Here is a 17,009-nt window from a genome sequence, read left to right as displayed (position 1 = left end):
AACTCACACCATTAAAAAAAAAAAAACAAATTCTTTACTTTTACTGTTGTTTATATTCTTTTATTTGTAAATCAAATGGTGAAAGGCAAAAAGGACACATTAACTATGGATGGAGGTATCACAAAATGTCCGAGTTTTGCATTTTCTGTGTCGAGCATCATGAAACTATGAAAATAGAAGATACAAGCCACACAGTCACTCCATTTTATTACAGTTATAACTTTTGGGACCCTTATAGTACCATTCTTACATTCTAGCAGATTTTGAAGTACACCCAATTTTGTGAATCAATTCCTTTCTCACTTCAACACTTAGAAGTAGCTCACTCCAGTAAAACCATGCCTAAGAAGATGCCTACCTAAAAGAATCTAAAAGCTCTACATGGGTATTTTTAGATATGCTATGGATACTCCTATCTCTATAGGATCCCTTTTATTGATGTTGTGAGCATTATTGCATAGAGGACATCCTGGTATATAGGGTTACAAGGTTGAGATGACCATGCTGAAGCCATTCTTGATCTACCTTGTCATCTGAACCCTAAATAGGTGTGATTATGAATAATCAACTCTAAGGCATCTAGTGGTGCTGTGGCAATGTTAGGGGCCAGGCAAAAAGTCACAAGACACCTGTGGGGGATATTTGTAACTGGAAATGATTAGCATTCTGAAGATAGAGACTTATGACAACACAGAAACACCTTTGTAAAACAAAATAATTCTATAGAGCAGAATTAGATCAAGAGAAGGTTGTGTGGTGGACATTTGCTTGTGAAAATATAAATCTGTACCTAATGATGGCTGGGAACTAGCTTTCCAATCTATTACATGTGCCATTTAACCAGACAACATATGCCCATTATTATTATTTTTTTTTTAGCATGGAAAGCAATTGCCATATGTTCAATAGTTATTGAGTTGTAACTAGCAGGTGTGCCTTTGCATAATAATAATGATGACAGTAATATCTTCAGCTTCAATTCTCTTTCTATAATAAAGGGTGAAGAGGTGACAATGGTTATTGGGCCTTTGAAGTTTGTAAACACAGCTCGTCTAGGTAATTTATAGCAAAGAGTGATTTTAGCCGTTAAGGTTATACTTTATTTTTTTGTCTTTCAGAAAATTATCTCAGAATTCCATTTTTCCCACCTATATTAAACTCAATGAGATTTCAACTCACATAGATGGTAGAATTTTACATGACTGGGATGAGTCCTCAAAATCTTTCAAAAACATTTTTACATATTAGAATGCTCTGTGCTGAAAGGTGGGAGCAAAGCCCTGGTATCTACTTTCCTTTAGAAATCTGAGATTGGGACAAGCCTAAATGACTGTTTGTCTTCCAGAAAAAAAAAGTGCATGGTAGAATGTTCTCCAGTATTGCTGTCAGCCTCAGTGGTATTAAACTACCCTTACTAACACTGTGTTAAGAATGCATTGCTGTCAATATTATTGTTTTGGAAAATAGAGTGTATCTAGAGGTCAAGGGCCAGAAGAGGAAGACAAAAATTGAGAAAATAAGGTCTGTGTTAGGAAGAAAACACTGAAAGCCAGCGCTAGTTTTGATCTGGCATATGGTGCCCTCATCATTAGCCCAGTACATCCTAAGGATGGTGTCCTTTTCGAAGGAGATAGATGTTAAACTCATTTAGGTAAAGTGTCATGTTGGCATGACACAGAGCAATATGTGTAATTAGTGTCAAGTTCTCTTTATAAGGTGACAGAAAGACAGCACATGTTATAGTGAAAGAAGATTTCAGAATTGATTAATGGTTTCCTTAAATTGTTAAACAAACAAACCAACCTTACTTCCTAGGTTGGATTTAAACTCTGTGGAAGAATCGGGGCAAGTTATGGGAGTGGGGGAGGTGATAGGTGCTGTAGAGAATTTTGAAAGAGGAAGAAGCAGCGGAGGATGAGGATGGGAACAGGAGAGCAAGAGAACAAGAAAAGCTCCCTACAATTCTTCCAGGGAAAGCTACTTTGCATATTCCTATGTGCCACCATGCTGGTCTAAGTGTTGTCATTCTGAACCAGGTTCCTTTGAATGGAAACAGTGGGAGGAACACCAGCTTGGATCCAAACACAGATTGACAGTTCACCTTGTCATCTATATAAGGAGAGTGAGGCACCTGTGTTGTTCCATCAGGATGTGAGGCAGGTTGGCACCGCCTTATCAGGCATGGCAATTCCAAGCAAAGTAGAAGCCATGTGATCAACAATGCTCTGTCCAAGTGGACCTGTGTTTCATTGACTCCTTGGGTTTAGCTTGTAAACACCCTTGAAGGTTTGCTAAGAAGAAAAGAAAGGTTGTAAAATGTTAATTTCTTAAAATATGTATTTTTAATGGCTAATGTAATTAGAATAGACAGAGGTGTAATTCATCTGTGTTTGTAAAGAGTATAATTTGGGGCCACAGGTAAGAAAATGGTTTTTCATTTATTTACATAAATAATTTCTATTAAGTCAAATAAAATATCCTATTATTTCTTTCCAATTCTATATGTCTCTAAAACTCAGTTTGGGTAATTATGATAAAAAAGGGAAGATGTGAGAGAATTCAGTCCGATAAATGGTCATGCACTGTTCAGCTAACACTATGTTGTGACAGAATTTCTAATACTCAGCTTTTGTTTTTGATATTTGTACTTTTTGTTGCAAATCATTTGCTATGAGACAAAACATTATTGGCTTTGATCTCAAATTGATTTACGTGGCTCAATGATATACCTAAACACATGTTTTAGCCCAGCCATGACTTATTTTAATGACTTTCTCATATAATTTGGTTTTGGAAATTGATCTGCCCTTTAAAAGTAATGTCAGAATTTGAAGTAATTTTACTTGCTTTTTGTTTTTGTCATACCCACATCATCTTTGGAGAATGCTTTCAAACATATAACTTTTATAAAATGCAAGAACTGCTGCGTTTTGCTTAGAAATGGGAACCTGGGCAACAAGAACATGAATGAGGCTTGGGTGAGGCTGAGCACAAGAAGCAAATTAAGGGCATCAAACAATTTATAATCTGAGCATTATGATCAAAATTTACATGAGTTTAGGCAGTATGCAGTCCCAAGGAAGAACAGTGCTTGGAAACATCATCTGAATAATAATTATAGATGATGGGTAAGCTGAGATAAATCCATTTATTAGATATTTTCTTTTTTTTTAAGATTTATTTATTGTTATATGTAAGTACACTGTAGCTGTCTTCAGATACCCCAGAATAGGGCATCAGATCTCATTATGGATGGTTGTAAGCAACCATGTGGTTGCTGGGATTTGACCTCGGGACCTATGGAACAGCAGTCAGTGCTCTTAACCATCGAGCCATTTCTCCAGCCCCTGATAATTTCTTTATTTACACTTCAAATGTTCTTCCCTTTCCTGGTTTCCCCTCGAAAAAAATAACCCCTATTTCCCCCCTACCCCTGCTCACCAACCCACCCTCTCCTGCTTCCTGGCCCTGGCATTCCCCTACACTGGGGCATAGAACCTTCACAGCACTAAGAGCCTCTCCTCCCACTGATGACCAACTAAGCAATCCTCTGCTATACATATGCTGCTGGAGCCATTAGTCCTACCATGCATACTCTTTGATTGGTGGTTTAGTCCGTGGGAGCTCTGGGGGTACTAGTTAGTTCATATTGTTTGTCCTAAGGGGCTACAAACCCTTCAGCTCCTTGGGTCCTTTCTCTAGCTCGTTCATTGGAGACCCTGTACTCAGTCCAATGGATGGCTATGAGTCTCTAATTCTGTATTAGTCGGGCACTGGCAGAGCCTTTCAGGAGACAGCTATATCAGGCTCCTGTCAGCCAACACTAGCTAGCATCCACAATGGTGTCTGTGCTTGGTGATTGAATATGGGAAGGATTCCCAGGTGGAGCAGTCTCTGGATTATCCTTCCTTCAGCCTCTGGTCCACACTTTGTCTCTGCAACTCCTTCCATGGGTATTTTGTTCCTCTTTCTAAGAAGGATTGAAGTACCCACACTTTGGTCTTCCTTCTTCTTGAATTTCTTGTGGTTTGTGGATTGTATCTAGGGTATTCTGAGCTTCTGGGCTAATATCACTTATCAGTGAGTGCATAGCATATGTTTTCTTTTGTGATTGGGCTACCTCACTTAGGATGGTATCCTCCAGATCCATCCATTTCCCTAAGAATTTCATAAATTCATTGTTTTTAATAGTTGAGTAGTACTTCATTGTGTAAATGCACCATATTTTCTACATCCATTCCTCTGTTGAGGGACATCTGGGTTCTTTTCAGCTTCTAGCTGTTATAAATAAGACTGCTATGAACATAGTGGAGCGTGTGTCCTTATTACATGTTGGAGTGTCTTCTGGGTATATGCCCAGGAATGGTATTGCTGTTTCCTCAGGTAGTACTATGTTCCATTTTCTGAGGAACCGTCAAACTTATTTCCAGAGTGGTTGTACTAGCTTGCAATCCTACCAGCAATGAAGGAGTGTTCCTCTTTCTCCACAACCTTGCCAGCATCTGCTGTCACCTGAGTTTTTTTGATTGTAGCCATTCTGACTGGTGTGAGGTGGAATCGCAAGGGTTGTTTTGATTTGCATTTCCCTGATGACTAAGGATATTGAACATTTCTTTAGGTGCTTCTCAGCCATTCTCTACACCTAGGAGGGGCACAAAAGCACAGTCCAAGAACAACCTGTGTTATAGAGGGACAATAGTTCTAAGACTCTTGTTTTGTTTACGTGGAGTCTGCTCACGTAGTTTGCTCTCAGAAATCTCACACAGCTCCATTTAAGGACCACATTTCAACATCTGTGTTATGCTTTGTTTTGTTTGTATTTCTCATCTTTTAAAAATATTTAAATTAAAATATAATTACATCATTCCTTTCCTCTATCTAACCTCCCCATGTCAGTCCCTTCCTCTCTCTCAAATATATCCTTTTATTCTTGTTACTGTTGTATACATGTATTTATGCATGTATGTGCGCATGTATGCATGTGTGTATATATAAACACATAAGTGTATAAATACAGCCTGCTGGGTTGTTTTAATGTTGCATTTGTATATAATTTCAGGGCTAACCACTTAGTATCAGATAAACAACTTGGGGGCTCATCCCTGGGAAAATTAATTTTCCCTCTGTTAGGAGTCCTTAGTTCCCTGCCATTCTTTCTCTAAAGATGACTTCCTGTGAAATTTCTCCCCTTTTATGTTGGCATGTCTATTGATATTGCCATTATTCAAGTATTATTCAGGCATTCAAAATTGTTACGGGGTACTATGAATGTAAGTTTTCTGTCATTTCTAGGAGATACAATCTCATAGCAGAGTTCCTGGTCCTCTGGCTCTTAAAAATATTTCCAACTTCTCATTCTTGATGATCTCTGAACCTTACATATATGTAAGAATTATGTTTTAGATATATCCATTGGGGATTGTTGAATTGATGGCCTGAGACATGTCAAAGAAGCTGAAACTAACTAGAGGAACATTCTGAGAGTCCTGAAAGAGATCTTAGTATGGAGAGAAGAAAACACTAAAAATATCTATTTTGTTCTTTTTGGTAACATGTCTATCTCATCCTAGTCAAGAAGGCTTTGCTTTATATAAAATACTTTTATATACTATTGTCGATTTTTCTCATTTCCAGACAAGCAGAGTGCAGGCTAATGTTTTCCTGTAACCAACAACTGTTTAGTTTTATAAGACACTGGCTGCATTGACTTCTCCTTCTGGACTTAATGTGAGGAACTGTTTAAAAGGGTTGCAGCACTGTGAAGGCTGAGAACTGCTGATGGGAGTCTCCTCAGAAGCCCTCCTGTCCAAGAAGATCCACCTGGTCAAAATATCACACCTATAAAGTACAGACAGGTTATGATTTTTATGAAACTGGGGGTGGGGGGTGAGACTTGTTTAACTGAGTAACAACTAAACAACATCATCAGAAATTCACACTGATAAACTTTTATATTCTGATGCCACACATGGAAGACCCAGACTTTCAATATGGTTCCCATGTTGATCAGAAAATACACACACACAGACACACACACAGACACACACACAGACACACACACACACACACACACACACACACAGTCACCCCCAAACCCACCTGTGAACTGCTTTCTCTTTTCTAAATGTGGTCTCTTCTTAGGCACAGTTGGAGTCACCCAGTGACTGTTGTAATTCATCTTCAGAATCATGTTCTTCTTATCTCCATTGAAACTACCAGCTTCTATTCTCCTTTTCAATTCTGACAGGCAAATAAGTGAGTGTGTGTGTATGCATGTGTGTGTGTGTGTGTGTGTGTGTGTGCATGAGTGCGTGTTTATGTGTGTGTGTGTGCATGAGTGCGTGTTTATGTGTGTGTGTTGTGCAGAAGCATTTCCCACTTCAAGCTTGGTGTTAATTGGATTGAACAGTAAGGCAGTTTCATGTTTAAATTTGGGTGACAAGAGAATGGCAGGACCAGAACCAGAAAATAGAACTTTAAGAATGCTTACTGATCTGGCAGCACACACATCCCATAGACTGAAACTCTAGCTCCACAGGATCTGATGCTCTCTTCTAGGCTTTGTGCGCATGTGTGGTACACATGCAAGCAAGTGGGCAAATATACATACATGTAAAATAAAAATAGTAAATCCGTTTAACACATAATCTTGCTCTTTGTGATGTTTGAAAATGAGAGGGGTACAAGTTGCGTGCTTTCACTGGAATATTTTGAGCAAGGAAATAGAAGCAGAGACTAAGGGCTGATTAGAAGCCTTGGGGCTCTTTATTTCCTTATACTAGAGTGAAACATGACAGCTCTCTCATAATAGGCTGCAAATACAAGTTGATTAGGGTCTTTCTATTGTCTGAACATAGGGTAATTTCTTGAACGATGTTAATACAGTTCTTGGTTATCATTTCCAGCAAAAGTTGAAGCGATGGTATTGCTCTTGCCTCTAGATGAGAAGATACTTCATAAATTGCAGTACTCTGCAGATGCACGGGAAAGTGGCTTTTAAAATGTTCCGTTTTCCATTTATAAAGTGAAATGATTTTTTAAAGTATAGGATAAGTGAGTTTTTATGTTTCGTTTTTAGTTATTGAATTGCCTACATAATTCATTTCAGGAGGATACTTCCTCCTCAAAGTTAGAAAAACGGTTGTTCAATCTTACAGTCCTTTTGAGATTATTATTATTATTACTATTTTAAGTCTATGACTTTTGGAATGTCAGGTTTTAGATGTGGAGGTTTAGCTTGTTTGGCTAAGCTGACATTTGAATTCATCTCCAATGTGTGAATGTTCTAGCCTTTCAGCTCTTCTTTTCTCTTTATCTTTAGGAGCCAGGACAGAAACCATCTTAATAGGAGAGTTGTCTCCTGCATTGTTCCTTTGTAGTCTACTCAGCATTGCCTGTGGTGTGTGAGATTGCTGCCTCTCTGACTGTGGAAAGTCACAAAATTGAAAACATACTATGGAGCATCTGTGTTTCTCTCCTATTAACCTTGGGAAAGGTGACAGGAAATAGGTTTAAGGGCTTCGCCTGACAAGCGACTTTCTTGATTTATGCATTTCAATTTGTTTTCATTTTTTCTTTCAAAATAACAATTTGTTCCTTTAAAATCCTTTGATGGATTTACGCCACCATCGTTTCAATCTTAGTTATTTCTGTATGTAAATTGTCTAGTTTGCATATTTATACTCATATATACTGGCATCCCATAAACCTTTATGATATAGGATGGCCCCTTGCACATGACTCTTTGTATATTTTGGGGGAAATACAAACTAATGACACCAATTTAGACTCCTCAATTTGAAACGAAATGTTCATATACTGCCAAATATTATAATGTCGGAAGAATATTTATTATAAGTTGGATACAGAAATTTGCAAATTTACCTCATTAGTTACTTTGGGAAATGTCTATGCTTTTAAATTCTGGCTTAGGAATTATATTAACCAAAATGAAATAGAAGATGTTCAATTTTATTTTACTTTATTTTTATAGTTTTGAAGATGTTAAAACACAGAATGTGTTTTGAGAAACATCTTTGCTTTATTCTTTTATTTTAATTTATTTATTTGCATTCCAAAAGTTGATCCCCTTTCCAGTTCTCCCTCCCTGAGTTCTTTACTCCCTCCCCCCACCTCTGAGAGGGTGTTCTCCTCCCTGGTCACCCACCCCCACTTCACCACCAGCAGTATCATTTTTCCCTGGGACATCCTCTCCCACTGAGGCCATAAAAGGCAATCTGCTGCTGCACATATGCCCGGATCTAAGAACCAGCCCATATTTTTGGTTTTGAACTTAGTCTCTGGGAGCTCTGAGGAGTGAGTTGACACTGTCGTTCTCCCTGTGGATGCAAAGTTAGGCTGGTCACTGGGTGGCCTTGCTTTTAGTCTCTGCTCCATTTTTGTCCCTGTACTTTCTTTAGATGGGAACAATTCTGGGTTAAATATTTGGAAGATCAGTAGGTGGCCCCCTGCCTCAACTGGAGGCCCTTTTCTATCTTCTGGAGGTGGTCTCTTCCAGTTCCATCTCTCCACTGTTGGGCATTTCAGCTAATGTAATTCCCATTGAGTCCTGGTAGCCTCTCACATTCCGTGACTCTGGAACTTTCTAGAGGTTCCCCCCATTCCTTCCCCCTAAACCCCACTCCTGCATATTTAAATTCATTTTCCTGGCCCTCTGGACATTCCTCCTATCTCTTCCAATATCTGATCTTGCACCTCCATTTCCCCTCCCCTTTCCCACTACCACCCAGTTTCCTCCCTCCCTCTGCCTCCTAGGATTATTTTGTTCCCTTTCTAAGTGAGTTTCAGGTATTCACACTTAGGCATTCCTACAGTCTGTGAGTTGTATCATGGGTATTCTGAACTTTTTGGCTAATATCCACTTATCAGTGAGTACATACCATGTATGTCCTTTTGGGGCATATCCTCAGGATGATATTTTCTTCCATTTGCCTGAAAAATTCATGATGTCCTCATTTTTAATAGCTGAATAGTGTAAATTGTGTAAATGAACCACACTTTCTGTATCTATTCTTCTGTTGAAGGACATCTGGGTTGTTTCCAGCTTCTGGCTATTACAACAAGGCTGCTATAAACATAGTGGAACACATGACCTTGTGATATAGTGCAACATCTTTTGGGTATATTCCCAGGAGTGCTATAGCTGGTCTTCAGGTAAAACTACTTCCAATTTTGTAAGAAACCAGCTGATTGATTTCAAGACTATTTGTTTCAATTTGAAATCCCACCAGCAATGGGGGAATGCACCTTTTTCTCTACATACTCACACGAAAGAAAAGGATATACCTTCTTCTCAGCACCTCATGGTACCTTCTCCAAAACTGACTGTATATAATCAGTCATAGAACAAGCCTCAGCATATACAAGAAGACTCAAATAATCCCATGCATCCTATCAGATCACCACAGACTAAGGTTAGACTTCAATAACAACAAAAACAAGAGAAAGCCCACAGACTCATGAAAACTGAACAAATCTCTAGTCAATGATAACTTGCTCAGGGAAGAAATAAAGAGAGAAATTAAAGATTTTCTAGAATTCAATGAAAAATGATGGCACAGTATACCCAAACTTACAGGAAACAATGAAAGAAGTGCTAAGAGGAAAATTTATAGTACTAAGTGCCCTGACAAAGAAATTGAAGTGATCTTACACTAGCAACTTAAAAGCACACCTGAAAAAGAAGCAAACACAACCCAGAGAAGTAGTTGAGAAGAAATAATCAAACTCAGGGTGGAAATGAACCAATTAGAAACAAAGAATCAACAAAACCAAGAGCTGATTCTTTGAGAAAATCAACAAGATAGATAATACCTTAGCCAAATTAACTAAAGGAAACAGATACAGGATCCAAATTAATGAAAGCAGAAATGAAAAGAATATAACAAAAGAAACTGAGGAAATTAAAAAAAATCATCAGATCTTACTACAAAAGCCTATCTATACTCAAGAAAACTGGAAAATATAAATAAAATGGATGATTTTCTAGACAGATCACACATACCAAAGTTAAATCAAGAGCAAGAAAACTATCTAAACAGTCTCATATCCCCTAAGGAAGTAGAAGCAAGCATTAAAAAAACACCCCAGGGCCAGATGGTTTTAGTGCAGAATTCTACCAGGCCTCCAATGAAGAGCTAAGGTCAATCCTCCTCAAACTATTCCACAAAGTAGACACAGACAGAACACTAAATTGATTCTAAGACTTGCAGCCACAGGTGCTCTGATACATACACCATACAAAAACCCAACAAAGAAGGAGAACTTCAAACCAATTTCTCTTATACATATTGATGCAAAATTACTCAATAAAATTCTCATAAACCGAATCCAAGAAACCTCAAAACTATCATTCACCATAACCAAGTAAGCTTCATTCCAGGCATGCAGGGATGGTTCAATATGTGAAATTCCATCAATGTAATCCACTATATAAACAAATTCAAAGAAAAAAAACCACATTATCATCTTATTAGATGTTGTAAAAGCCTTTGACAAAATACAGCATCCCTTCATGATGAAAGTCTTAGAGAGATCAAGAATTTAAGGCCCATACCTAAACCCAATAAAAGCAATATACAGCAAACCAACACCCAATGTCAAATTAAAGGGAGAGAAACTTGAATCAATCCCACTAAAATCAGGGACAGCACAAGGTTGTCCTCTCTCTCTCTCTCTCTCTCTCTCTCTCTCTCTCTCTCTCTCTATATATATATATATATATATATATATATATATATATATATATTCAATATAGTACTTGAAGTTCTAGCTAGAGAAATAAGACAACAAAAGGAGATTAAAGAGATACATATTGGAAAGGAAGAAGTCAAGATATCACTATTTGTGGATGACATGATAGTATACATAAATGTCCTCAAAAATTCTACCAGAGAACTTCTACAGTTGACAAACAACTTCAGCAAAGTGGCTGGATAAAAAGTTAACTCAGTCAAATCCATAGCCTTCCTTTATATAAATGGTACACAGGCTGAAAAAGAAAATAGGGAAACAACACCCTTCACAATAGTCACATCTTGGTGTAACTCTAACCAAATAAGATCTGTATGTCAAGAACTTCAAGTCTCTGAAGAAAAACATCAAAGAAGACCTCAGAAGATGGAAAGATCTCCCATGCTCATGGATTAGTAGGATTAATAGTAAAATAGCCATCCTACCAAAACAATTTATAGACTCAATGCAATCCCCATTAAAACTCCAAAACAATTCTTCACAGACATGGAAAGAGTAATTTTCAACTTCATATGAAAAAACAAATAAAAACCAGGATAGTGGAAACAATTCTAAACAATAAAAGAACTTCCTGGTGAATCACCATCCCTGACCTCAAGCTGTACTACAGAGCAATACTGGTAACAACTGCATGGTATTGATATAGAGACAGGTCAATCAGTGGAATAAAACTGAAGACCCAGAAATAAACCCATACACCTATGGACACTTGAGTTTTGACCAAAAAGCCAAAGCCATACAATGAAAAAAAAAAAAAAAGCATTTTCAACAAATGATGCTAGTCTAATTGGTGGTCTGCATTTAGAAGAGTGCAAATTGATCCATATCTATCTCCTTGTACAAAGTACAAGTCCAAGTAGACAAAGGACTTCTGCATAATACCAGATACACTGAATCTAATAGAAAAGAAAGTGAGAAACACTCTCAAACACATTGGCCCAGGAGGAAATTTCCTGAACAGAACACCAGTGGCTCAGGCTCTAAGATCAACAATTGACAAATAGGACCACATGAAGCTGAAAAGACACTGATAATAGGACACAATGGCAACCTACAGATTGGGAAATGATGTTCACTAACCCTATATCCAATAGAGGGCTAATATACAGATTATTCAAAGAACTCAAGAAGTTAGACTCCAAAAACCAAATAACCCAATTTAAAAATGGGGTACAGAGCTAAACAGAGAATTCTCAATCAAGGAATTTTGAGTGACTGAGAAGCACTTAAAGAAATGTTCAACATCCTTAATCATCAGAGAAATGCAAATCAAAATGACTCTGAAATTCAAACTTATACCAGTCAGAATTGCTAAGATGTTCAATTTTAATTCAGGACAGTTTAGTGACTGGAGAATTAGTAGATGGCTTCTACATATACATGCCTGATATTATTAATAAAATAAATATATCATTAAAGACACATCATAAAAGAATTTAATCAATTACATGAGACCAACATTACTTTTGAACTTTCTAAATATAATTGCTTTAGAAGATTACAAAAATGATTATTTTCTTTAGAGTCTAAATCTAATTCTCTCATAGCCAATGTGACAATGTATTGGGGATAATAAATTTATTGTTGGCATGAGCCAACAATGCATATATTCATTTATAAACATGCACACACACACTCACACACACATACACACACACACACACACACACACACACACACACACACACTTGCTTGTTTACAAGTTCAAAGAATTTCAAATTCACTCCTACAGATTGATAGCAGGAGGTCTGATTTTAGAAACTAAGAATTCCTAGGACAGTGGGTTGTTAATGGTTAGTAAGGAAACATGGAGTCAACAAGCTTGGTGAATTGTATATAGGGAGACAACTACCTTCGATGTATGCTTTCCATGGAATCAAGCATCCATTTTACTTCCTTTGATTGGGTGGTACTTCTCTGATTATTACCCTAATTTATTGAATCTGTACTCAATAACCACATTATTCAATGAACCCTCATTACCCTACAGAAATGCTGGAGCAGGATGGTTGTCACCTAGCCCCTATGATATTTCCTTTGTTTCCTCTTTCATATATAGTCATCCCCCATTATTCTGAGGACATGCATATTTTCTACCAGTACCAGCTCACATTTAATAATCTCTTATAATACAAAATGTAGCTCCTCATTGAATCTTCACAGTAATTCTATGAGAGATACTATCATTATTATTTTGTGTATAATAACACACAAGGTTTACAAGAACTGCTTTAGTTGGCCTCATATTTAGTAATATTGAATCAATTCATGTCTGTATAGTTTCATGATGGGAGTTCTTGTATATAAAGTATCCTGAAATGCTCCCCTCTAATGCAAATATTACTTCACAGGAATTCCTAGGTCTCCCCGGAGGGTTATAGAATGCTTTCTCATGTGAGAAAACTTTCTTTTTAATGTTATGTGTGATTGTAGTATAGCAGTTACAAAACGTAGTTGAATGGTCTTAAGGTGATAGAATCTGACTCCCACCTTTGATGATTAAGCTGAGGTGGGAGTTAATGCTCTATTCATTTCTTGTCCGACTTAGAGGTCTGACCTCATTATAAAGACCAACTATATGTTATGTCTACATCTGGAACTACAACTCTTTCTATCAGACAGAGATATCCTTTTCTTCCCAGGTCAATGCAATATAGGGCATACTTTCTCAATGAGTTCTTGAAGAAGATTGTTCCTACATAGACTACTGAATAGACCTTCACTTACCATCCTGCTGATGGTAGCCTTACCTGACAGCCATGTCCTGACTCTGCAGCTGCACACAGACCCATTTCTAGAGTTAGGAGCTTCTCCTATCCCACACGGCCTCTGATTTCCTACTAGCATACCACTCATACACTTGGTGTTAGGGGTTAAACATAAGTTGATAAGTTGTCACATTTGTCTTCAAATTAGCACTTTGTCCTAAGCTATCCTTGGTTGAGGTAAAAAAATTAGTTTGCTATTTTGTGGTCTCTTTTGCAAGAAGCAACTGGTCCACAGTAAACTCCTCCAATGCGTATATCTTTCAGAGATCATTTATGTTCTGTGTTAATGTTGAACTTTAATTCAGTATCTAGAAGATTTATAGTGGAATCTTATGGTTTTCCCCAAATTTAAAGCATTTATCTAAGAGCTAAAACATTTTGTAAATAATGGAATAATTAAATTGTTAAAGAATGGCATCTATTCCTATCAGGGCAGTGGTGAAATCTAAGTATCTTTCAGAATGCCTGGACTTGGGTTCATTGTACCTAATAAAACCTGTAAATCAAGGCCATTATTTGAATAATTTTTGTAAGCCATAATACAGTCCACAAAAATAAGAAGAGAGCTTTAATAAGAAAGAAAGTTGGAAAGATAACTTAAAATCCTATGAATGTTTTTCCCAGAATTGAGAAGAAGAGAAGTTTCAGATTTTTCTACAAGATTTTAGGAAAAGGCATGGAATTATGTTATTGTCATTGCTTTCCTTTGTTTTCAGTGGTAGGGGGTATCTTGGAGAAAGAAAATAATTAAAGACTTTGTAGAGGCAAGATTATGAGGTCACAGGGCCAAGAAGACCATACTAAAATGAAAATAGAATTTAGTCAGATGGTAAATGGGGTCTAATTATACTCAGGCACAGGTTAAAGCAATCAACAGGGAAGGAGCCCAATTATGAAGTGAGCTCGATAACATAGATGGCCCAATAAAGTACAAAAATAGGCAGATAAAAATAGAAGACTTTATATAAATTTCAGAGCAGTTTAGGATGAGTATTTCAGATAAATCTCAGATGGAAATGGATAAAAATGAAGCTAAAGAGGTAGATTGGTTTCAAATAAAAGTGAAAGACATATTTTGTATAATGGGTAGAGAGATATACCAGTCTCTTTCCTTCAGATTCATCACCGCTTTATAAGTGCTTCTGAGTTATAGGATAAGAATTATTGAGGGAGAAGACGATCAAAATGAAACCAAAATAAAATCAATCACTGCGTTGGTCAAGTCATCTCTTAAAGGGTGTTTTTATTCAGGATCCTTGAAGAGTTGGATAGTTTTTCAGAGATAGTCAGGATTGAGTGGCAAGCTCACCACCATTCCAGTGGTGGTGGCTTACCAAGACTTACAGCTGTGCATGCAGAAGCTGTCAGACCTATTGTTGCAGAATTACACCTACCTCACTGATGGCTCCTGGGAGCCCCATTTGATACAGTGGTGGTAGGAATCCTGAAAATAAGACAGCCATTCCCTCTGGCTGGTAATTTGAAGGTAACTCACAAAAAGGAGTCAGTGAAGATTTTCCACTTCTACCTGTGTTTCCAACTCCATACTCTTTGTTTTTCTTCCACAAAGAAAGGAAGGCATATGCATTTTTTATGAGGCTGTGGGACAGGAGAGAGAAGAGTTGGACTCAACCCCAGTTTCTGTCTGTTTTGTCCCAAAGACAAGTGTCTTGCCACTCCCCAAATGAAACACCTCTGTCTAGCAGAGCCTGTGACTGTGTCTTTATTCAGGGCTTTCCAACTTCAAGATTCTCATCACTTGAGAGGATGTCTGTCACTCCAGCATGGGGCATCTTCCCCAGAGGGCAGCAAGGATATCCAGACTCCACCATAAGAGTTTCAGCATATCCTATTTCATCTGATTCTAAAGTTTTTATCCAAGTGTGCCTCTTATTTAGAAATAAAATCAAAGAAATAACCAATAACTTACCCCTAAAATAGGAAAAAATTATCTACATATATTTTCTCCTTCTGAAAAATCAAAAATGTTTAACTCAACATCTATTAACTAATAAATATTATGATTTATATACTTTTGCATTAAAAAATGAGTTGAGACTCACCATGGACAATTTGAGTAAGTCTTTAGAAAGAGAGATCAACAAGTTTATGACAGTGTTGCACTGTTACTATGGCCCCTGTGCGGTACAGCAGTACCCTGGGCAGCATTGCCCAGTCAATGTTAATCACTGGCTAGGAGGCCATTAGGATGTGTGGATATTGAGCAAATGCCACTGTGTTTCACATCATGATGGAAGCATCTGTGATGTGCATCTGCTGTGGCACAATAATCACCTCTGTAGGTGCTCATTTAGTAGCTCTGAACACTTCCGCATTGGGAAGTTTTTGGCTTCAGTGGAGATGGGGAGAAGCTGTTAATTACATGTGCATTGTTTTCCATTAACAGAAACTAGATGAATGGGAAATTTACTCAAAAGCTTCGTAATGTACTTGTCTATGTGAACGGGGCCTGTTTCCCACAACCCTTCTACTTTTGTCTTACACCATTTTCTCTTGAAGGCTGAAATACCTTTTTATTTCAGCTATGTCAGAGGCATTCATGAAACCTCAGCCCTGAGGAAGGCTAGCCATTACTTCAGTATACCAGCCTTGTTTCAAAATGAGGTTTAGAATAACTAAGTCTTTTTGTTTATGGTTTAAACATTTTCATGCTAACAGCTGTATGTTTTCAGCATTGCTTGGGGAAAATATAAGAAAGCAAACTGTTTCCTCCTCTTCTATTCAGTGACAACCAGTGACATGTAATAGAAAGTCCCAGGAGTGTTCTCCAGAATCTATGTTTCATCTGCACTTGAAAGCTCAGCCATTAAGAAAGGCTAAAGGTAGAGAAGAATCAAAAAGGTCACTTATTTCTGATCAGACTTTTTAAATGATACAAGGTTAGAATATTGAAACAGGAGGGCACTATTAGTTCTGGTGGGAACTAATTAATGTCAGGGCACTTTGAAAACAGTATTGTGAGCCTTGGGGACTAATAGCAAAGGAAAGTTGACTTTCTCCATAGTTCCACATTAATAAGTAGTCAGTATCCCCAAATATTCAAGCAATGCCATTCACTATATTGTAGCCAAATTGCTCTTTGAGATCTTTTCTGTATTTAGGGAAAGATATTTGGTACTATGTTTTATGCATAATGATCAAAAGTTGATCCAATAATAATAGAGTTTAAAATTATAATTATTTTAATATTTAGAACAAGAAACTTTGGTTTCAGAAGTATTTTATACTATGTTAAAGCTTAGCAAAAGGTGCAGCTGTGGTTCACCATGATCACATACTGTAAATATTTAGACAACAAAGAAGAAAAAAGCTACACACAGCCTCAGGTAAGTCCTGAAATAAGTCCTAGGTTCCTGAATGATAGATTTTGAGGTGAGACTCACACTTCTGCACTTGTGGAAACAGTAATAAGACTGGAGCTGAAAATAAGTAGGGAGGGTTTTTTTC

The 17,009-nt window shown here is 37.4% G+C and overlaps 1 protein-coding gene and 1 pseudogene across 5 annotated transcripts in view; one reads left to right on the top strand and one right to left on the bottom strand.

The window, feature by feature from the left end:
* The window catches only part of LOC116070735, a 17,743-nt pseudogene extending 4,178 nt beyond the window's left edge, over window positions 1–13,565 (bottom strand).
* Nrg1 (neuregulin 1) overlaps window positions 1–17,009 on the top strand; it is a 1,068,405-nt gene that overhangs the window by 243,923 nt on the left and 807,473 nt on the right. The gene's annotated exons all lie outside the window — the stretch shown is intronic.

Source organism: Mastomys coucha, unplaced genomic scaffold, assembly GCF_008632895.1.
Source record: "Mastomys coucha isolate ucsf_1 unplaced genomic scaffold, UCSF_Mcou_1 pScaffold22, whole genome shotgun sequence".
NCBI classification, from domain to species: domain Eukaryota; kingdom Metazoa; phylum Chordata; class Mammalia; order Rodentia; family Muridae; genus Mastomys; species Mastomys coucha.
This window is presented reverse-complemented; position numbering and strand designations above follow the sequence as displayed.